Source organism: Leptonychotes weddellii, chromosome 2 (genome assembly GCF_054177405.1).
Source record: "Leptonychotes weddellii isolate Sample4059 chromosome 2, ASM5417740v2, whole genome shotgun sequence".
Taxonomy (NCBI): domain Eukaryota; kingdom Metazoa; phylum Chordata; class Mammalia; order Carnivora; family Phocidae; genus Leptonychotes; species Leptonychotes weddellii.
The window spans coordinates 150,959,338-150,983,683 of NC_138370.1; positions in this window are offsets into that span (position 1 = coordinate 150,959,338).

Genomic DNA, 24,346 nt, shown 5'->3' on the forward strand with positions numbered 1-24,346 from the left:
CTAGGGAAGTTTTCAGTCTTCAAATAAGTTATCTTCACTTTTCTCTCTCTTTTCTTCTGGGACCCCTATAATGCAAATGTTTGTTTGTTTGATGTTATCTAAGAGATCTCTTAATCTATCCTCATTTAAAAGAAAATATTTTCTCTTTTTGTTGTTCAACTTATGTGCTTCCCATTACCCTATCTTCCAGATTGTGGATACATTCTTCTGTATCCTCTAATCTACTATTGACTCCCTCTAGAGTGCTTTTTATTTCAATTATTGTATTTTTCAACTCTGATTCTTTTTAATATTTTCCATCTCTTTATTGAAGTTCTCACTGAATTCTTCCACTCTTTTCTCCAGGTCAGTGAGTATATTTATGATCATTACTGTAACTTCTTTATCAAGCATATTGCTTATCTCTGTTTCATTTAGTTCTTTTTCTGAAGTTTTTTTCTTGTTCTTTCTTTTGGAGCATATTCCTCTGCCTCCCCATTTTGGTTGGCTTTTGTTTTGTTTTGTAGGCTAGGTAGAACAGCAACTTCTCTTAAACTTAAAGGAGTTGTCCCCTTTGTAGCCTGTGTGTGCTTGGTGACTTTTGCTGGCTGGCTGGAGCTGTGACTGTATATGCTAGTTACTCTTCCAAACTGTAGCTTTTTACAGAAAGAAGAAAAAAATAATAAAATCAGAAAAAAATAAAATAAAGGAAGAAAAGAAAAAAAATAATTAAAAAACAGAAGAAAAAAGAGAAGAAAACAGAAGAAAAGAAAAAAGAGAAAAATAAAGGAAAGAAACAAAAAAAACCAAGAACAAAAATAAAACCAAACAAGACAGATTAAAAAAAAATTGCTTTTAGTTAAAAAACAGCAGCAACAACAGAAAAAACACCCACATGGTGCTCAAGCACCATAGAGACTGGTGTGGGTTTATGGTCCCTGGGCTTGCTGAGCTTGCAAGTTCCCTGTGATGACTGGACCTGCCTGTTATGGTATTGGAACCCACCAGTTATGGCATCTGGACCCTACTCTGGTCTGGGCCCTTAAGGTGGAGGGGAAGAGATTATTTCCACAATTCCTTGGCCCTTTTAAGCTCTGGCTTTTTTTTTTTTCCTCTGCTCCAGCTTATCTGGAGCTAGTGTGGGCTTGCAGACCCAAGGCTTACTGAAGTCACAAGCTCACTGTGATGACTGGACCTACCCATTATAGTGCCCAGACCCTGCTCTGGTCCAGACTTTTAAGGTGGGATGGGAACATAAACTATTTTTTCTAGTCCCTCTGACCTGGAGAGCATTCCCACATTTGTTCCACCACTTGGGAGGGTTCTAATGTTGTGTCATATGCTAGTTGTTCTTTTAGATCTTGGTTTTTTTTCTGTGCCCAAGGACCAAAGGAATCCATTCTTGGTCCCTCAGTACTATCTTTTCCCACTTCTGTTTGCAGTATTATCTTTATTACTTTGTCTCCATCTCTTGTGCTGTTCTCTTTATCTTTGGTTGTCTAGTAGCTGTTCGGTGAGCCCTCAGTTCTTTAGGAAAGGTTGTTCTGTTAATAGGTGTAATTTGCTGTGTTTCATGAAGGAGGTGAGTTCAGGATCTTCCTATATTACCGTCTTGGACTGGAACCTCTCACATCTTTTGTACTCCACTGAGCATTGCTTCAACTCTTCTCTCTGGCTGTGCTGTGCTGTTACCTCTAGAGGGAAGATTTAGTCTGTGGAACTACCAAGGAATTGATGTCATTGACAGTTTTTATTGAGCTCTGAAGACACTTTTGTCCTTTCACTTTAGTATTGGTATTGCTTCATATTTTCCAGTTAGTCTTTTACCTATTTATTTATATTTGAAATTCCCTCAGGTCATTTACTATATATAGCAATTACTTGATTCTTCCACTGTGCCTTAGATTCATTCATTCAGCCAAAGAACTATTCAACAAATATGTTTATTTGTTTCCTGTAAGTAAGGATATATTTCTGGATAGAGAAAACATGATCTCATAATTTTATAACCTCATGAAAGGAGGAGGAGATTAAGAGTAAATACGCTTTTAACATATTTGAAAACTTTGACTGAAAGTGAAGAGATGGAAAAAGATATTTCATGCAAATGGAAGCCAAAAGAAAGTTAAGGTAACTATACTTATATCAGATGAAATAGACTTTAAAACCAAGACCATAGTAAGAGACAAAGATAGGTTTTATATAATGATAAAGGAGTTAATCTGATAAGGGGATCAAACACTTTTTTTAAAGATTTTATTTATTTTTGACAGAGAGAGAGACAGAGAGAGAGGGAACACAAGCGGGGGGGTGGGAGGCAGAGAAGCATGCTTCCCGTGGAGCAGGGAGCACAATGTGGGGCTCAATCCCAGGACCCTGGGATCATGACCTGAGCCAAAGGCAGATGCTTAACGACTGAGCCACCCAGGTGCCCCAAGGGGATCAAACATTTGTGAGTATTTATGCATTTAATTAGAAGCACCTAAATATATAAAGTAAATATTAACATACCTAAAGGGAGAAATAGGCAGCAATACAATAATGATAGGGGACTTTGAAATCTACCCACTTACATCAGTGGGTAGATTATCCAGCTAGAAAATCAATAAGAAATATTGGTCTTAAATGACACATTAGAGCAGATGGACTTAACAGATATATACAGAATATTCCATCTAAAAGCAACAGAATAAGGGCACCTGGGTGGCTCAGTTGGTTAAGCATCTGCCTTTGGCTCAGGTCATGATCCCAGGGTCCTGAGATCAAACCCCACATCAGATTCCCTGCTCAGTGAGAAGACTGCTTTTCCCTCTCCGTCTGCAGCTCCCCCTGCTTGTTCTCACTCTCTCTGTCAAATAAATAAATAAAATCTTAAAAAAATAAAATAAAATAAGAGCAACAGAATATACATTGTTCTCAAGTAAACATCAAATGTTTTTTAGGCTAGATCTGATGTTGGGCAACAAAACAAGTCTTAATAAATTTTAGAGGATTGAAATCATATCAAGCTTCTTTTCTGACCTCAATGGCATGAAACTAGAAATTAATTACATGAAGAAAACTGGAAAATTCATAAGATGTGTGGAGGTTAAACTATATGCTACTGAACAACTAATGGGTCAAAGAAGAAGTCAAAAGAGAAACAAACAGTACCTTGAGACAAATAAAAGTGGAAATATAACATACCAAAATTTATGGGATGCAGCAAAGACAGTTTTAGTATATGTGCTGCAGAAGCGAGCACTACAGCAAAGACAGTTTTAAGAAGGAGGTTCATAGTAATAAGTGCCTACCTTAAGAAATAAGAAAAGTCTTAAATAAACAACCTAATTTTACAGTTCAAAGAACTAGGAAAAGAAGAACAAACAAAACCAAAAGTTAGCAGAAGGAAGGAAATAACAAAAATTCAAGCAGAAATAAAGAGACTAAAAAGATAAGGGAGGAGCTCAATGAAGCTAAGTGTTTGTTCTTAGAAAACATAAACAAAATTTACAAGCCTTTAGCTAGACTCACCAAGGAAATAAAGAGAGGACTCAAATAAAATCAGTAATAAAAGATGTTACAACTAGTATTATAGAAGTACAAAGGATCATGAGACTACAATGAATCATGAACTACCATTATCAAGTGGGATTTATTCCGGTAATGCAAAGATGGTTCAACATATGTTAATTAATCAATGTGATATATCATATTAACAAAATGAAGGATAAAAATCATAAGATCATCTCAATACAGGGCACCTGGGTGGCTCAGTTGGTTAAGCATCTTCCTTTGGCTAAAGTCATGATCCCGGGGTCCTGGGACTGAGTCCCACATCAGGCTCCCTCCTCAGCAGGGAGTCTGTTTCTCCTTCTCTCTCTGCTGCTGCTGCTCTCTCTCTCTGTCAAATAAATAAATAAAATCTTTTGAAAAAAGATCATCTCAGTAGATACAGAAAAAACACTTGAGAAAAAATTCTACATCCATTTATTATAAAAACTCCCAACAAAGTGGGTATAGAGGGCATGTACCTCAACATAATAAAGGTCATATATGACAAACCCACAGCCATCATACTCAGTGGTGAAAACCTGAAAGTTTTTCCTCTAAGATCAGAAACAAGACAAGTATGCCCACTCTTGCTACTTTTATACAACATAGTACTGGAACTCCTAGCCAGAGCAATTAGACAAGAAAAAGAAATAAAAGGGACCCAAATTGGAAAGAAAGAGTAAAACTGTCACTATTTGCAGATGACATGAATTATATGCAGAAAACCCTAGACTCCATCAGAAAACTGTTAGAACTAATAAATGAATTCAGTAAAGTTACAGAATATAAAAATCAATACACAAAAGTCTGTTGCATTTCTGTATACTAATAAAAAACTATCAGAAAAATAAATTTAAAAAATCCTATTTATAGTTGTATCAAAAAGAATAAAATACCTAGGGATAAATTTAATCAGTGAGGTGAAAGATCTGTATATTAAAAACTACAAGATATTAATGAAAGAAATTGAAGAAGACAGAAATAAATAGAAAGATTTTCTATGCTCATGGATTGGAAAATTCAATATTGTTAAAATATACATATTATCCAACAACTACAGATTCAAAACAATCTATAGATTCTGTGCAATACCTTTAAAAATTCCAATGTTATTTTTCACAGAGATAGAGCAAACAATCCTAAAATTTTTATGGAATCACAAAAGACCCTGAATAACAAAAACAATCTGGAGAAAAAGAACAGAGCTGGAGGCATCATGCTTCCTGATTTCAAACTATATTACCAAACTATAGTAATTAAAATAGTATGGTATTGGCATAAAAATAGACACAAAGATCAGTGGAACAGAATAGACAGTCCAGTAATAAGCCCACACATATATGGTCAATTAACTTATTATAAAGAAGCCAAGAATATGCAGTTAGAAAGGACAGCCTCCTTAATGAATGACGTTGGGAAAACTGGATAGGCACATGCAAAAGAATGAAACTGGACCAGAATCTTAGACCACACACAAATATTAATTTAAAATGGATTAAAGACTTGAATGTAGGATCTGAACCATAAAACTTCTAGAAGAAAACATAGGTGGTAAGCTCTTTGACATAGGTCTTGGCAATGGTTTTTTGAATTTGATACCAAAAACAAAAACAACAAAACCACAAATAAACAAGTGGGACTATATCAAACTAAAAATCTTTGGAACAGCAAAGGAAATCATCAACAAAATGAAAAGACAACCTACTGAATGTAATAAAATATCTACAAATCATATATCTGATAAAAGGCTAATATTAAAAATATATAAAGAACTCACACAACTAAAGAGCAAAAATACAATCTGATTAAAAAATGGGTAGAAGATTTGAATAAACATATTTCTCTAAAAGACATACAAATGGCCAGCAGGTTTGTGAAAAGATGTTCTACATCATTTATCATTACGAAATTGCAAATCAAAACTACAATGAGATACCACCTCATACCTGTTAGAATGGCTAGTATCAAATAGAAATAATGAGTGTTGACAAGGATATGACTATAAAAGGAAATCCTGTGCACTGTTGGTAAGAATGTAAATTGGTGCAGCCATCATGGAAAACAGTATGAAGGTTCTTCAAAAAATTAAAATATAATTACCATATGATCTAGCAATTCTACTTCTGGGTATTTATCTAAAGAAATTAAAAACAGTAACTTGAAAAGATATATGCACTTCATGTTCATTACAGCATTACTTACAACAGTTAAGATATAGAAACAGCCTAAGAATCCATTGATGGATGAACGAATTAAAAAATTGTTATATATATATGTTTATGTATATATATGTTTATGTTTTATGTTTATGTATACACACACACACACACAATGGAATATTACTCAGTCATTAAAAAAAAGAAACTCTGCCATTTATGACAGTATGGATGGATCTTGAGGATATTATTCTAAGTGAAATGTCAAACAGAGAAAGACAAATACTGTATGATTTCACTTATACGTGAAACCTAAAAAACAAAACAAAACAAACAAAACAAACTAAAAACTAGATTCATAGATACAGAAAACAGCTTGCCTGTTGCCAGAAGGGAATGGGGTTTGGGAGGGCAAAATGGATGAAGGCAATCAAGAATTACAAACTTCCAGTTATAAAATAAATAAGTCATGATGATGTAATGTGGAATGGGGACTAATACTGTTAAGTTATTAATATTGTTAATAATATTGTATTAACTTTATATGGTGAGAAGTGGTAACTAGACTTACTGCGGTAATCATTTTGCAATGTATACAAATATCCAATCCCTATGTTTTATACCTGAAACTAATATTACATATGTCAGTTATACTTCAGTTAACAAAAAAGACATGGCAAATACTTTCGATTTTTCAAAAATTCTTATTTAAGCAATTTTCTGCTAAATACACTCAAAATGATTTTAGACATCTTTTATTCACATAATTCACACAATTGGAAGATCATGATGTGCTCTCACACCTTAATTTAAAAAACAAAATATCTTCTATTTAGGGAGGTGTGAGCTCAGCATGATAATTTTATGCCTTATTCAGTTGCTAAAAATGATGTCTTATTTGTATTTAATTTTGTGTATTGTTTACCAAATAAATGTTCAAGATGCCCTTCTGAATAGCTCTTTTCTGTGATAATAATAGGTAATGATCTCAAATGAACAGATTTCTAGGCAGTGTTGCAAAATCATAAATACATTTCACACAAATTGGTAAATAATTTAAACAAGGCTAATAGTGCTCATAGTTACCTTAAGTCATTTCTTAAAAATAAATATGAAGAATTTTTAAATAGATATAAATAATATGCAAATAATTCTTCCTTTTGGTTCTTGTTAGAGGCAAGAAACTTCAGGAAGTTTTCAAACATTAACCATTCATTTATCCCAATTCAATATTCTGGCACCAAGGTGATATTTACAACAGAATAAAGGTGGAAAGTTATGTTTTTATGTAATTTGTGAGTTTAAAGGCATTGTCAAAAGGATACACAGGGAAGGAATACATTTGACTTCAAACAAATGAAAACCATAGCTTAAACAATGAGTGGATTTGTCTTCCCAGTGAGAAGTCTAAAAGTAATCTGTCAGTGACCGGAGGAGCAGTAGCTCTGCTGTATTATCAAAGATTTGGCATCTTTCTAACTTCTTGCTCCACTGTCCTAAGCATGAAGCATTCATGCTCATGGTTTCAGTATGGTTGCCCCATTACCAGGGATTGCACCTGCATTTCAAGCAGGAAGAAGGGAAAGAATAAAAGGCAAAAGAGTCTTTGCCTTTTTATTTGGAGGGGATGCCCTCCTTACTGACTTGTGTTTGTTAGAGAAGCGAGTTTTCCATCTGGACATCTTGCTGTCCCAATTTTGAATGCTTTCCCCAAACAAAATCTAGGTTTTATTAATAAGTAAAGTGAGGAAATACTTACTGGATAGGCTGTAACAGTGTATGGCAAAACATAGTGCTCAAACCTTGCTCCAGTACAAGTCATAGTCATACCTGGGATCTGATGATAATGTTAACTAGCTCTCTGTGAGCTCAGAGAATTCACTTGTGTTTTGCTCAAATATTGCTGCACACTAAGGGTACTAGACAATGGAGAGGCAAGGATTAATATGATACTGCAGGATGGGCATGTATTTTAGCTAATATGTTAGTTAAATTTGTTAAAAATTGTATTTACTCAATTGTATTCTATATTAGCTACTTCTGGTTGGTGATCTTCCTTCCTATAAGAACATAACTTTAAATGCATTAAAGAGCATAATTTTAGGTGCTAGTTAATACATTCAACTCAGTAAAACAAACAAATATAAAAAAAGAGAAACTAAAACAGTAAATATTAAGTTTTCAACTAGCTTTTTGGGCATCATGAAATTCACACTGTTTCTAAAATCTGATAGTCATCTCGGTTAGTTTTTGAAACTTTACTGCTTTCTTGTACAGGCCATTGACAATTAACTGCTTTTCCTATTTGACTTTGGAATGGATGGTTTCCAGTGTCTTTTTCATTTCTTCCTTTCAGTGATCTATTGTGCTGAGTCACCATCCAAAGATCTGTTTCTTTTGTAAGGTTGTGTCTCCACTCTCACACATCTGTAGTACCTTAATGAGGCTGCAATTTATCTACTCAATTTGGGAATGGAAGAGTCCTTCAGGAAATACAGAAGTAATAGACGTTTTGGTTGGCCGGTGATTTGTTTCATAAGGGAAAATTGATGTTCACAATGGCCCTTAAGTTAAAACACTGCATTACCACAAGGGCAACATCTTAAACCTTCTGTAATCCAAAGGCTTAAATCACCTTCTTATGGCAGAACACTTACATCATTCCTGTGAACCTCTTTTTATATAAATTCAGAATTTTCTTCTAAAGGTTATAAATTTTAGAAAAATGGTTGAACAAATATCACGTTCCTATTCTTTAGGGCAAATAGGAGGAAAAACTTAATTATTGATTATTCTTTCTGTCTCTACTGGTTTGATTTTTAACAGCAGATGTATTTCATTTTGGAGTTAGAATTATACAAACAAAACTTCCTAGTATTTTAATAGTTTCTCATATGCCATAAGAACACAATTTCATGACTGTGTATTGTATGAAGTGCTTGGAAACTCTGAAACACATCAAATGGCTTGTTTTTGATGGGCACCATTTTGCTTCCTGGTGGCACATAGAAATAAGTTACTTCCTTTTGCATCCCACGCCCTGGAGACTGATTCTTAAGATTGAACTTCTGTCTGCTTTAAGTGGTTAGAGCCAGAGATTTAGCCACATCCAGCACTGTTTTTTTTCAATATGGGGAAAATTATCCTCAAATAACCATCAGTAGAAATAAATTATTTTATGTCTTTCCTGAGATTATTAGAACTGAGTTAATTTCAAGAAGCTTGTGGGCTTTCGTAATTGTCCTTGACCACAAGAAGCTTGCCTGGATATCCCCTGATTAGAGCACATTGTCTCAGCTCCCCTGACCTCATATTCCCAGAGCTGGCTCTTGGGTCTTCAACTTTTCTCAGGAGTTTAATACATGTATTGATCTGCAGCATTATTTTCAGCAATTATCTTAGATTAAGCATGACTCATTAATGCTAACTTCAGATAGCATCAGAGATTTGACAAACATGAACAGGCCTGATACTCCTATTGTATAATGTACCTGTGAGTCTCACCTCCTAAATGATTTCTGAGTTATCAAGCTTCTGACAAAGAGGACTTAAAGAAAGATAAATCATGCCATCTATGGCTTTCTGCAACAAAACGTGTGCGTTGTATGTTTAATGATCTTTTGTCTTTTCAGAACAGGTTGCAAGGTGGTTTCATACTTCCTATCTGGCTGTCTCTGATTCAAAATGCCCTTTTTGCCAGTCTTTTTGATTCATTCCTCTATTCTAGAATACTCCAGCACTCCCCAGGTTCAGGAAATTCTTCCTTTTTTCCAGTCCCATAGCACCTTATTCATATTGTTGTCCAACATTACACCTTAAATTATGGTGATTGGTTTACATCGCCTATATTCCTCATTGGACAGGGTTCCTAAGAGAGAAATGCAGCCTGCAGAGCAGTGCTTCAGTGCCTGAGACTTAAAAAGTACTCCATAAAATTGTGTTGAATTCATATTGGCCTTCTTCTTTTTCTCAGTGATGTAATTATTTCTTTTTATTTTTTAAAAGATTTATTTATTTGAGAGAGAGAGAGACAAAGAGACAGAGGGACAGAGTGAGTGTGGGGAGGAGCAGAGGAAGAGAATTTTCAAGCAGACTCCCCACTGAGAATGGAGTCTGCTGCAGGGCTTGACCCTACAAACCCATGAGATCACAACCTGAGCTGAAACCAAGAGTCAGACACTTAACTGACTGAGCCACCCAGGTGCCCCGTTATTTCTTTTTAATGACACTGAACTGTAAACAAAAAATTTGAGACTAACTTCCTTATAATATACCTTTTTTGTCATAGTGGAAAAGATAAAATATAATTTAAAACTTGAAACATAATAGTATTTTAAAACAAGTATATATTTTAAAATCTGACATTAATAATGGAGATAATTATTTCTCTTTATTAGCAAGAGTTGGAAACATAAAAATTGGTTTTAGTCAGCAGTTCAAATGACCTCAGAGGTACTGGTGTGTGTAATTATTTAAAAACCTAAAATAGTGACTTTATTATATGTTCATTGGCATTTGCATTCACAGCATTTCAGGGAAACCTAAACAAAGAATAGAATATCAGCCCTGGGAGGAACTTCAAGGTGTTTCAAATGATAGATGTTTGTTTGTGTATGCCCCCATGAACCAGTCATAGAGATAATATAGAAGGTGAGGGTCTATAGCCAAGCCGTGGATCTTAGGAGATGAGGTAGATGTGGTAAATGTCTATAGAAAGATATAGCAGACTAGAAGGTGTGCAGCTCAGATCTTTCGTCAAGAAAGTCCTTGCTGTCCAACTTCTAGGAGTGTTATTTGCTGTCTCCAGCTGTTGACTCCTAATTTGCTCCTAAGTTTTTGGACCAAGGTCACGTTCTTTCATGGTTGTTTTGAGACAACGGCTGAGCAAGGTGATGGTATAAAGGCTCTTTCTACCCATCATGGGACTCCTGGAATGAATAACCTTCATCCCAGAACTCTCCACTGGGCTGGCAGAGACCAAGTCAGCTCTGCATGGCCATCTGCTGGCTCCTCTTACCCAAGCTAGCTTCTGTCTCTTTTCTTCTACAGAGGTTACTCCCTAATGAACTTTGTGCACTTCTAACTAGGTCTCAGGGTCTGCCCCTTGGAGAAATCAATCTGCATGCTTCACTCAGCTTCAGTGTTTTCTTCCCAGAGAATCCAAGCTGTAACAGTATAATAACACTATACTAATAATATATATAATAATACAAATGTTAATGAACTACTCAAGAATGTAGATATATAGTAAGTTGTAAGTAAACATATATCCCAGTATCTATGATGAATTATTTTATTTTTATTTTTTTAAAAGATTTTATTTATTTGTCAGAGAGAGAGAGAGAGCACAAGCAGGGGAGAGGGGGAGAAGCAGACTCCCCACTGAGCAAGGAGCCTGATGTTGGACTTGATCCCAGGACCCTTGGATCATGACCTGAGCTGAAGGCAGACACTTAAGACTAAGCCACCCAGGCATCCCTATGATGAATTACTTTAATATAGGTTACAAAAATATATCACTACCCCTCCCCATGATTTTGCACCTTCCTTCTACGTATAGATCCTATGCTTTGTAATAGCCATACTTAATTCCTTGCAGTTCCCCAAGGCATCATGCCATTGACTCTACTTTAGGCATTGGTTTGTGTAGTTTCCTCTGTTTTTGGATGAATCTTCCTGTCTACCTGGAGAACTCTTCCTTTTCCTGCAAGACACAGTTTGAACATCTACAATGAAGCTTTCTTTGATGCCCTGAAAATAATTTGATCATTTCTCTTTTCCACCACAGTACACCTAGTATATGCTTCTGGCTTTGTAATTAATCACTCAAAATGCACGAAGTCAGAGGAGAACAAAATTTTAGAAAGGAAGTACAATAACTATTTTTTAAGCATCTTCAATTTCAGAAGACATCTAAGTGCATATGTTTAGAAGGCTGTTGAAAATGAGAATCCCAATATACTGGTTTGAGTATCATTGCTTGTTAACACTTAAAGATCATTATAGAAGGCATAATTGGAGTTTAATCCACTGTGAAATATATGTTGGAAACAACAGCACTGTAAATAGACTCTATGCACAGTTAAGTGATTAAGATGAACTGAAAGTTGGAAACATCTAGCTCTGTTATTTGAATTTAGTGACTAGTCGCCTAGAAACAGGAATCACGATTGACATTACTAGGCAATTCTCCTTTGAGATTACTTTTAATAATCCAACTAAATTTGTAAATGAGTTTCTTTGAGGAGGAGATCGTTAAAGTTGAGAAATCCTAAAACCATAAATGATTTTAAGCTAGGAATCTTTTAAAGCAAGAGGCATAATTGTGAATCAGCCAAGGAAGTAAGAAAAAGGAGACATGTGCTAACCACTTTATATATATTTTCATTCTATCCCACACAAACCCATGAGGAAATATAACCAGCTTATTGAATGAGGTTAACTTGGTAGAGGCAAGCTGAAAGCAATTTTATTCTTTCTCCTGTCTCTTCAAATTTTCTGTCTTTCTCTTTTAATACCCTTGTGGAAGTATAATAAATATACAATAAACAGTACATATTTAAAGTGTACAATCTGATAAGTTTTAGCATATGTCACATACTTGTGAAACCACCATCATGATTAAAATAATGAATGTATTCATCACCCTCAAAAATTTCCAACTGCTCATTGCTAGTTTATAGAAATGTAGTTGATTTTGTATATTTAATTTTTTACCCTGCAAGCTTGCTAATCTTAAATATTAGTTGTAGTGGAATTTTAATAGATTCTATAGAATGTTTATAGAGACAATTATGTCATCTCTGAATAAAGACCTGTTTTACTTGTTCTTTTCTCAGGCTGGATACCTTTTATTTATTTTTTCTGGTCTTACTATACTGGCTAGAACCTGCAATGTGTTGAATATGAGTGTTGGCACTGGATATCCTTGTCTTGCTTTCAATCTTAGGACAAAGCATCCAGTCTTTTACCATTAAGGGGACATTAGCTGTAGGTTTTTTATAGATACAAATATCAGGTTGAGAAGGTTCCTTTCTATTTTTAGTTTGCTGAGGGTTTTCATTAGGAATGAATATTGGAATTTTTTTCAAATGCTCTTCTGCATCGACTGAGATGATCATATATAGTTTCTTTGGTAGTCTTCTAGTATGCTGAATTAACAAGGATCCTCATATGTTAAACTTACCTTCAGAAATTGCTTGCAGTTCTGTGTTGAAGAGTGGACATTTCGAGGATGTGGAGAAAGGGGAACCCTCTTACACTGTTGGTGGGAATTCAAGCTGGTACAGTCATTCAGGAAAACAGTAGGGAGGTTCCTCAAAAAGTTAAAAATAGAACTACCCTATGACACAACAATTGCACTACTAGGTATTTATCCAAAGGATACAAACATAGTGATTTGAAGGGGTGCATGCACCCCAATGTTTATAGCAGCAATGTCTGCAATAGCCAAAATACGGAAAGAGCCCAGATGTCCATCGACAGATGAATGGATATAGAAGAAGTGGTATATATATATATATATATATAGGGATATTATCCAGGCATCAAAAAGAATGAAATCTTGACATTTGCAGTGATGTGGATGGAACTAGAGGGTATTATGCTAAGTGAAATAAGTCAGTCAGAGAAAGATGGGTATCATGATTTCACTCATATGTGGAACTTAAGAAACGAAACAGATGAACATAGGGGAAGGGAAGGAAAAATAAAATAAGATGATATCAGAGAGAAAGACAAACCATAAGAGACTCTTAACTATAGGAAATAAACTGAGGGTTGCTGGAAAGGAGATGGGTGGGGGTATGGAGTAACTGAGTGGTAGGCATTAAGGAGGGCACTTGATGGAATGAGCACTTGGGTGTTATATGCACCTGATGAATCACTAAATTCTACCTCTGAAACTAATAATACAGTATAGATTAATTAAATTGAATTTTAACAAAAATTTGAAAAAGAGTGAATATCTGTTACTTCATTAATTCATATCCTACTTAGTTCATGTTTCCTGAGAATCATGTACTATTCTAGATGTTGGGATGGACAGTGATTAGAATAGAACAAAGTTTCTGCTTCCAGGGAGCCCATATGCTAGTTGGGTAAATAGTTGATAAGCAAATAAACAGACATACACTATGTAAAGTACCAGTGAGTTTTATTAAGAAAAATATAGAAAAACCACCATGCTGTTTTCCACAGTGGGTATACCAATTTACATTCCCACCAACAGTGTATGAGGGTTCCTTTTTCTCCACATCCTCTCCAATTCTTGTTTCTTATCTTCTTGATTTTAATCATTTTAACAGGTGTGAGGTGATATCTCATTGTAGTTTTTATTTGCATTTCCCTGATAATGAGTGATGTTGAGCATCTTTTCATGTGCTTGTTGGCCATCTGCATGTCTTCTTTGAAAAATGTCTATTCAGGTCCTCTACCCATTTTTTTTTTTAAGATTTTATTTATTTATTTGACAGAGAGAGAGAGAGCACAAGTAGGCAGAGCAGCAGGCAGAGGGAGAGGGAGAAACAGGCTCTCCACCGAGCAGGGAGCCCGAAGTGGGGCTCGATCCCAGGACCCTGGGATCATGACCTGAGCCAAAGGCAGCCACTTAACCAACTGAGCCACCCAGGCACCCCCCCTACCCATTTTTTAATCAGATTGTTTATTTTTTGGTGTTGAGTTGTATACATTTTTTATATATTTGGGATATTAATCTCTTATCAGGTATGTCATTTGCAAATATCTTCTCCCATTCACCAGGGAAAACAAAAACACTAACTTAAAAAGACATTACACACTGCTATGTTTTTTGCTGCATTATTTACAATAACCAAGACATGGAAGCAACATAAGTGTCCATCAATAGATGAATGGATAAAGAAGATATGATACACACACACACACACACACACACACAATGGAATATTACACAGCCATTAAAAGGATGAGACTGCGCCATTTGAGACAATAGGGATGGACCTAAAGGGTATTATGCTAAGTGAAATAAATCAAACTGAGAAAGACAAATACTCTATGACTCCACTCCCATAAATAGAATCTAAAAAAACATTGAATAAACAAACAAAAAGCAGAATTGTGGGAATTAACAATGCCTGGCTAGCTAAGATACGATAAAGACAATCCTCCTTGGGAGAGGCTAATTGAAAAGCCAAGAGGGAGTGACCAGAAAACTGGGCTTACTTTGAAGTTTCTGGGCTGAAAACAGCCAGATCCTAATTGTGGCTCAGCGCTATCTCCCAGGGGACAGATGCTTAACTTAGGTTAGACATAAATCCTTAATAGTCACCTATTCCCTGCCTGCAAGTCATGAACACAGATAGTTCTAATCACACAATGCCCGTAAATGTCACTGCCTTAGTTATTGAAACTTTACATTCCTTTCTAATCTTGATTCTTTGATAACATATATAGTAAAAATGGAGGTAGAGTTTGGCTCGGGGGCCTTTAGCCACTAGAGCATCTGGTCCCCAGGCCCTCTCCTTTCTCCTATTTAGTTGTCTGAAGTAATCTTTTCATTTGCCATCTCAGGGTTTGCTGGCTAAACCCGACACAGAATCAGAACTATGAATACAGAGAACTGATGGTTGCCAGAGGGGATGGGGTCATGGGCTGGGCAAAATGGGTGAAAGGGAGAGGGAGATACAGGCCTTCAGTTATGGAATGAGTAAGTCGTGAGAGTAAAAAGCACAACATGAAGAATACAGTCAATGATACTGTAATAATGTAATAGTGGAATGTGATGGGACAGATGGCAGCTTTACTTGTGGTGAACATAGCATAACGTATAAACTTTTCAAATCACTAAGTTGTACACCTGAAACTAATGTAATGTAGTGTGTTAACTGTATGCAAATAAAAAAAGGAAAAAGAAAAGAAAAATATAGAAGAGTAAATGAATGAGTATATCAGAAGTGAGGCAGGTGGTGTGCTCTTTTTATAGTAGGTAGCCAAGAAAGACCTCTCTGACAATGTGACATTTGGGCAAATATTGGCAGAAAATGAAAGCAACCATCCAGACAACCACACATGGAGGAAGGGAATTTCAGTCAGAGTAACAGTAAGTGCTAAGGTGGGAGGTGTTTGGCGTGTCTATAAAACTACAAAGAGATCACTGTCGCTGGATTAGTGTGTGGAAACATACCCCTCCATTAACAGTGTTAATCAATTCAAGTAAAAACTGAAGATAGAAGGCTATTAAACTAGATGCAAAATTCAAAGTGATATCATTTACTGAAATTCCAGTGAAATATTCAAATTGATGATACAAATATATTGGCATGTATTTACTGCTTCTTCCTTACTGTGATCTCATTCTTAATTTAAAGTTGAGACATAAGAAGCAGAATTTAACAACATTAATATGTTTTTATATTTGGACCAGTCTTGGTCACACATCACTATTTACACTCTAAAAATGTTTTATTATGAAATTTTTCCATATGAACATTTAGTTTTACTTGATGCTTCAAATTTCAACTACCAAGGCTAGTGGATATTGCTTTGAAGGAAGATTGCAAATTGATGGTCATTTTTCTCATACACTTTTTCTCCAGAAGGAATTATTTAGATTGAAAAATGTTTGGAGAATAGAAAAAGCTTCTGAGGCCAAATGAATAGAAGTAATGTTGGTTAAAGATAAAAGCTAATTATTTTTCTTACCTGTGAAACTTTCAGGTGTTTATGAAATGATAAAGTAGGTTGTGGATCTTTAAGAGGAGGACATCCTGTTGACAACAGAATATCTACCAACAGTTCAAGAAGGTTGTGCTCACTAGAGCAGATCTTGCAAAAAATCTTTAAAAAGGAAGGACGGTTTGGTGTGTTAAGTTTTTATTTAAGTTGATGGGAATGGTAAACAGCTGGACGGCACACCATGGGATCATAATCAAAAGGTCGGAAATGATACCATTAAAAAATTATAAGCAGAAGCTTATAAATTTTTATTATTCACTGCTTTTAATTAACCTTTAAAAGCTATTCATGTAGGAATGCATAGGTCTTGGCTTTTGAAGAAAGCAAGGTTTAATATAGCTCTGTTTTCTAATGAGGACCCATGGATACATCTCTTCCAGTGTGGCTATGACATTTCAAGTTTCAATAATACCATGCCTAGTCAAAGTACCACTAACTGAGTTTCAAGATGGGCACCAGGTAGAAAGATGGCATTTTGCTTTCTTAATCATGTTTCTTTTGCTCTCAGGCATTTCAAAAGATTGCTAAGTGTTTTTTAGATACGATCGGTATAATTGTATAATCAATCAGTCAGACAGTTCAGTTCCAAACTCTATCAAGTTTTCTATAAACTTATAGGGTAAACCTTCAACAATGAGCTATATAACTTATCTTTAGGGAAACAAACAACTAAAAAAGGATAGTGTATTAGTTGTCTATTACTGCATAAGAAATTACCACAAGCATAGCAGTTGAGGGTAACACATATTTATTATCGACTGGTTTCTTGGGTCAAGAGTCCAGGCAGAGCTTAGCTGGAACTTCTGCTTAGGGTCTTACCAGGCTGTAATTAAGCTGTTGGCTAGGCTGGTTTCTCATCTGGAAGCTTGACTGGGAAGAACCTCCTCTAAACTCACCTTGGTTGTTGACAGAATTTATGTCTGAGTATCTGTAGGATCGAGACCCCTGACTTCTTGCTGGCAGTAAGCTGGAGCCTACCCTCCACTCCAAGTGGGTTACATGGACTTCAAATCTGGAAAGAAAGTCTCCAGAGCAAGTCTGTTCACAAGTTGGAATATATATATATATATATTTTTTTTTTTTCTTTTTCTAATTATGTTTTTGATAAACCTAGTTAACACTCTGGGCTTACATTTTAAAAGTTACTTTCATGTTTACTGAGCGTATTGTAGGAGGTAAAATGAAAACAGTAATTTTGCCCACATGTGCACAAACCTATAGGCGCATACCCCAAATGGCCTTGGCTGTAAGAGGTACTGGAGGCAGCTGGACATCAGGACCCATTAACCTAGTAGCCATTGTCCTTTAAGAACCAGTGTTTCTTACAGGAGGATGAATGCTGGTGTGGCTCTCGGGTACGTTTTAGTTTTCCTTCTAGGTTTTTAGTTTTACCAATCACCCGGCATCCACAGTGCCATGGGAACCTCTCAAGGTCCCTGACAAGGCCTGACTGAGACAGGGAAAAATCTCACAAAGAGTTCATAAAGCCCGTCATCTTACTGTCTTCTAGAGTCTCCTCCCAATTCTTCCTCTTTCCATCACCATGGCAATACCTATTAAAAATGGGCCAAAAGAGATTTTTATCATTTATCTTGCCTGGGATCCCTATCTCATCTTGTGCTACAACTAGGCAGGCCATACCCAGACTCCAAACTATCCCACATTGACATCACACAATCTAAATGACCTTGACTTTATATGCCAGATTGGTGAAGCAATCTTTCCTTTTCCTTATCTTCACCTTGTTCACAGAAACTGAAGCTGGATGAACAGAAAGTTAAACACCGACCTAAACACTAGTCTCAATCACCTTCTAAAGTGATTAACTGGGAAAAAATGGAATCCTCTAGGTAGGCCAGCAGAGAATGGCTCTTGGCTTAGCAGAGAATGGGAATGGAAACAGTTTTCTACCATCTCCATTCACTTTGCTTCTGTTGATGATTAGTCTATGAATAGCAAGCTTCTGCAAACTAAACATTTTAATATTTTTAATAACATAAAATGGGTTGAATTCTTGAGTCAAAAATAGAAAATGCCTGCTGTCTTAGCAGGTGTTTTACATTAATTTTATGTATACAGTCTACATAGTATATTTAAAGGGTGAGTGTATGGTATGTGCTGAAGACTGGTTTGTGCAAACGCACCCTTGAATGTCCCTGTTAATGACTGTCTTGAGAATGCAGAGATCCTGTGCTTCCTCTATGTTCCCATTGAGCAGAAGAACATGTTTACCATTCAAGATCAGGGGCTTGGGAGTGGCCAACCTGGAGCATCTTCTTTGTAATGAATGTCTGTTTGGCAGGCCTTGATCTCCTTGGAATGCTGGTGGTACAGGGAGGGAAGGGCTACAGCTAGTTGCTAGGCTAAGTTGCTACACTATAAAAGTTTGCTGCATATAGATCTCAACAGCAGATGCTTTGTCCAGTTGGCTGCTCCTGGACTCCCTGTAGGTTGTCGTCCCCCCCCCCCCCCCCCCAGTAAACCTGTATCTTGATTGCTGTCTCTGGATCTTTTCTTTGGTCTCACTGGACCATCATGCTTAGAGTCTGCTGGGGTGTGGCTGCACAGTAACTCTAAAGCAAGGTGGCCGTTTACCAACCAGAGGAGCATACGTACTTCCTGGTGAGCATTGCCTCAGTTGGGATAGCCATTCCTAGGGATACTGCCGTGGGATGAAATATATTTCCGAGCCTAGTTCTGCATGTCTTCAATGGTGCAAAAGCTTAATATCGTAAAGGGGGATTTGGTATTTATAAACAACCAAAGAGCCTTCATTCAGAGCCATTTGAATTAAATATGATAGGTGACCCTGGGAAAGAACACTATGTGTGGCTGATATGGAAATAAGAGTTTGATATGAAAATGATTATCATATTTTGCTTCTAAGCTGTCACTGAAAGCAAATACCAGAAACGAACTGCATATAAATTTTGATCAACGAGAGCAGTATTGGAATGAGCATGGTATGTTCCTAGTTACCCTTTCTAGGAGACAATACTTATTGTATAATCTAGAAGTATATGCTAAAAGTATATTTCATTACTTTATAGATACTTTTATGCTATGTGTTGGGCATAGTGTTCTGTGATAGTTTACCTCCTTGCTTGCTTTCTCATTAGAATCATACACACAATCTAGCAGGAGTCCTCTTTATCAAGGAAACTGTACTCCATACATCCAAAGGTTAAGAAATGAATAGAATAAAGTCTTTTTAAAGGGAAGAAGTAAATTAAAATATAATTGATTTAGAATATGAATTAGGGCTCATTAAATTAGCATGTGTGAGCATGGGAGATTTTATATAATTGCTTAATTGTGATTCTTGCTTTCTAAAATGAAGGAAATATAAAAATTTTATTATAGTCAACTTCAGGAAAAAGTAAATTTTTTTGTTACTATTTTGAGTCCATCATAAAAGTTAATTGCTTTTCATTTGTCTTACAAATTTCTGGATGCTACTATTTTTAGAAAATTCAGAAACCTGTTCTGTTTCTGCTTTCATATTTCAGATTGGTTTTAAAGTTGTTAATGATGAAAATATTTAAAATAAGTAAATATAAATTTGTTAACAATATGCCTCTTCGCACAAAGCATTTGACATTCAATTATTAAAAAAATACTCATGTAGTGTTGTGTAAAATTACCGGAAGTCTTTCAGATGACTTTTCTCATTTTATCTGAATTATATTGGCACTATGATCTCTACATTAAAGTTGAGGAAAATAATGCTCCACAGAGTTCAATGACACAAGGCTAGTTAACAATAGAGTCTAGACTAGACTCAGGTGTAGTTCTGGATACTGGCTTATGTTCTAGAGCATTCTTCACTGACCTCATCTACATCCATAGGAGCTTCCTGTCTTCTTCCTGCCACAACTGAGTTAATAAACTAAAGACAATCCAAACTTGATGGTTATTTTTTATTTACTCCCTGACTCTACCTAAAAAGTAATTTGATATGATGGTCAATGTGTATAAATTAAAAAATAGAAGTAAGCCAGGAAATTGGGTAAAAAAAAAAGAGTAGAAAAAATCAGATTGTACATTGGTATAAAATGCATGTGCTTAAGCTGTGCTATCTCATGAACTTGACAGAGTAGGGGTTAGAAATCAATATCTGAGCTTTCTAGCAATCACTGAGAGAATCCAGCCATAGTCCCTTATACAATTCTCAGTACTCATAAGATGAAAAACAAACTCGTGGTCATGGAGAAACACAGCTATCTCTAACAGGAAAAACTAAAAAAAAATTTTTCCTGTGGAAATAAGAATATGCCATACTTGCATCAGTGATTGTCTAACCACAACCAAGCACAAGTACCCTTGCAGACAAAGCCCGAGGGAAGTTTCTAACCAACACAGACAAGGTTGTACTACAGCCATAAAATGAATTACATCCCATTCTTGTGTTATCTCTGCTTCCTTACAATGACAAGACACTCCTTGTTCCTCCAATTGTCATTTCCTGCTTCAGGGGGAAAAAAAGAGGAAATCATTGAGATACACAATCACTGAATTGCCTCTGCTTCCTCATAGTATCCAACCCACTCTCCTAATCTGTCCTCAGAATTGTTCAGCCGGTGCCCAAACTCTATAAGCCCCTCCCATCTTCCCTTTACTAAGATGCTCCTAAAGGTCCCCTGGGTGCCTTCTCCCTTGTTATAGCAGGCTAAATAAAACAGCTGTGTAATTTGTACTTTTACAAATGTACTTTGTACATCTGTGTGATTATAGGTGTTTTCTTGGTATCATTTGATTAGCAAATTTCGGCAGATGTCAAAAATACAAGACTGTTTAATGAAGTGAAAAGTATCTTCAACAATATAACCAGAGCAAACAAAATAATTTTCACATGCCATTTCCTTACACAACTCCTTAATTTAGGCCAGCATCATTATACCAAAGGGTATATAACCACATTATTATTAATGTAGTAGAGCAAAGCAGTTTTCACATGACTTGACCTAATCCAGAGAAGCATTTGATATTTATGCCTAAAACGTTCCTTAAGAAAACTCAAGGAAACTTGATGGATCTTAGATTTATTCACAATATTTTTTAGAGGAGTTTTTATAGTTTAAAACATATCAGTCTTTAAAACTTTCTCCTTATAAATGAGTTACCAACTTTTCATATAGTTATAACCTGGTAACTATCATTTCACAGTGGGCTTAAATCACACTCAGATTTTCAGTTATGTACTGAGACTGGAGGATTTATTCCAAGGTCTTTGCTGAGATAAAGTATTTTTAGAGTCAGAAAAACATCCCTAGAATTCCTAGATGTAAAAAAATGATTTTGAAATGGAAGCCATTTGATTCCTACCATAGGGAAGCAAAAATTCTAATACCTCACCCCTGAAAAAATTCATAGAGAGTTAATTGCTTCTTCAAGGCTTTGTATAAGGCTGGTTTTCAACTAAAGCTTATTTTTATTTTTTAGATGGTAAACCATAATATTTGCCATATTGTAGGGAGTGAAAACCAGTACAAGTTTGTTTTTGTTTTTTTATTTTTTTTATTTTTTTTTATTTTTATTTTTTTTGCGAGAGAGAGAATGAGAGAGAGCACGAGAGGGAGGAGGGCCAGAGGGAGAAGCAGACTCCCCGCTAAGCAGGGAGCCCGATGTGGGACTCGATCCCGGGACTCCAGGATCATGACCTGAGCCGAAGGCAGTCGCCTAACCAACTGAGCCACCCAGGCGCCCCACAAGTTTTTTTTAATAATTTCTCTAACATCCAGAAATATTTCTTCTATTATTGACTGAATTTCATTTTTCATTATGTAGTTAATGAATTCTACCCCTAAAGAAAGAAGCTTTTCTTATCTGAGTTAGCCATCGATAACAAAGACTTTTATTTTCATAAGAATACAACTCATATCATTGATTTAAAAAATTCACCATTCTGTTTGGGACTGTAAGTAGAGGGTGAAACACCACAAAGTAAAGAAAACTTGGGAAAATGTAAAGGCTTGTTAATTACCGAGAGACTGAAGCTGAAACGGAAGTGATGGACATTTGGTTTTTAATTTTTTGGAAATGATTCCCATTTCTCAAACATACTTTCTGCTTTCCATAAAACACTTGCTAAGGTTTTCCATCTGCCTGTCCTTGTATCCATCCATGATGTTCTAAATATGAATTTTCTGGCTTTAAAGAACAGTTTCAATGTCAAAGCTATTTTCTACAAACACATTCCAACGTTGTTCCAGGATCATGTTAGTGTTTTATGTATTTCTGCAATCTCTTCAGAGGGAGTGTAACACAAATGTGATATTCTCATTTCAGAACTGAATTCTCAAAAATATTTCTCACCTATTTGGGCGAGAAGTCAATCCCTGGATAAATGTTTATTTAGTCAAAACTGTATATATCAATATCCAAAAGTTGGAAGTCAGCCTTACCTCCAACTTTTAGAAAACAAGATGAAATTTTGTTTGGTATTAGGATGGTGTTATATCCGGGGATCCAGAAATACCCAAATCCTGTATCTGACCAAACCACACTTTCTGACAAACCTCTGGAGGGAAATTAGGCACAAGTTAACAATGTGCACAGAAAACAAAGGTAACCCTTTATTGATTTCCAGACTGGAGACACAAATTCCAGTGTAGGAAATCTTCCGAGCTGTTGGTTCCACTCCCTGTCCAGAGCTTCTCAGATGTAATCTGAAACCAGCTCCCATAGGAGGAGGGCAGGGAGAGACCAAAGAAAGGGGCGGGCCACTCCAGGTTGGTGAGTGGCAGTTTTAATAAACAAAGGAACCTACATATGAAGCTTGTGCAAGACTTAGTCCTGTGTCTGCCTGTCAAATCTTAGAAGTTTATATAGAGGCCTTAACTGGGTTCAGCCATGTATACCGTGCACGTGATAAGTTCTTGGAACAGCCTCTGGGAGCAGGAAAGGCAAGTGGAACCTATATTCTAAGGACAGGGGAGGACATGAGGAGCCTCAGATCACCTGGGTCCAGCTTACAGGTCAACTGGCAGTCACATCTTTTTGATGACCTTCCCCAATAGTAACCCAGGCCAAAATACACAGAACATCCCTTTTTCTAAGCTAGCAAGGACCTGATGGCACCTGACAGCATCAGTGGGAGGAGGGGGGGTAAGTTTGGGTATTCATTCATTTGCAATGTAAAGAATGCTATTTATTATAAGATTCAGTATGGAGGGGGTCTTTCCTCACAGGGAGATCAGGGAGTGGCTATCAGGAAATTGGTAAATGGATAATAGAAGAGCAAAGCAACAGTTGGAAAAATCAGCCAGTTGAACCAACTAGGGACAGAATGTACGTCTCAGGACTCAATTGAATGCTCACTGCACTTTGTTACTCTGCTACTTCAGAGCAAATTCTGTAAACCCTGAAGAAATTAGAACATCTTATTAAAATACTTGAAAAAATTTCACATCTAATTTGTCATTTTGTGGGATCTAACATCACTTGGGGACTCCAGAAAATTCTTTAAGAATGTGATGATAACAGAAAAATCACCATATACAAAGTAGCTGGATTCTCTCTCTTCTGAGTTTCTACTATATCTAGAATAGTTTTGAATTTCTTATAATCATTCAGATAAAATTTAAAATTTAATATAAAATTAATATTGTTGTTTTGTTTCCTTAAAAGGAGAAGGACTTCTTAAAATGTTTTAAATCCTTAGAAGGATCTCTGGATTAATAATTCCTGAGGAATATTTTCCCTTTTATTAACATTTTAGAGCACAGAATGTATTACCATAGAGTATACCACATAGGTTGTTATTCATTTGGGAAAAAAACCATTTGAAGACAATCTGTTCAATGAAGTGTTCAATGACGTTTAAAAACTTTTTCAAAGCAATTTGACTACCTTGCGTCACTTGATAATTCAACTTGTTGAAATAAATGGTCTATTGAAAGTCAAAATGTTTGTGCACATAAACAAGGTGAGTATGGAAGGGTGAGAGCAAGGACTATCTATGA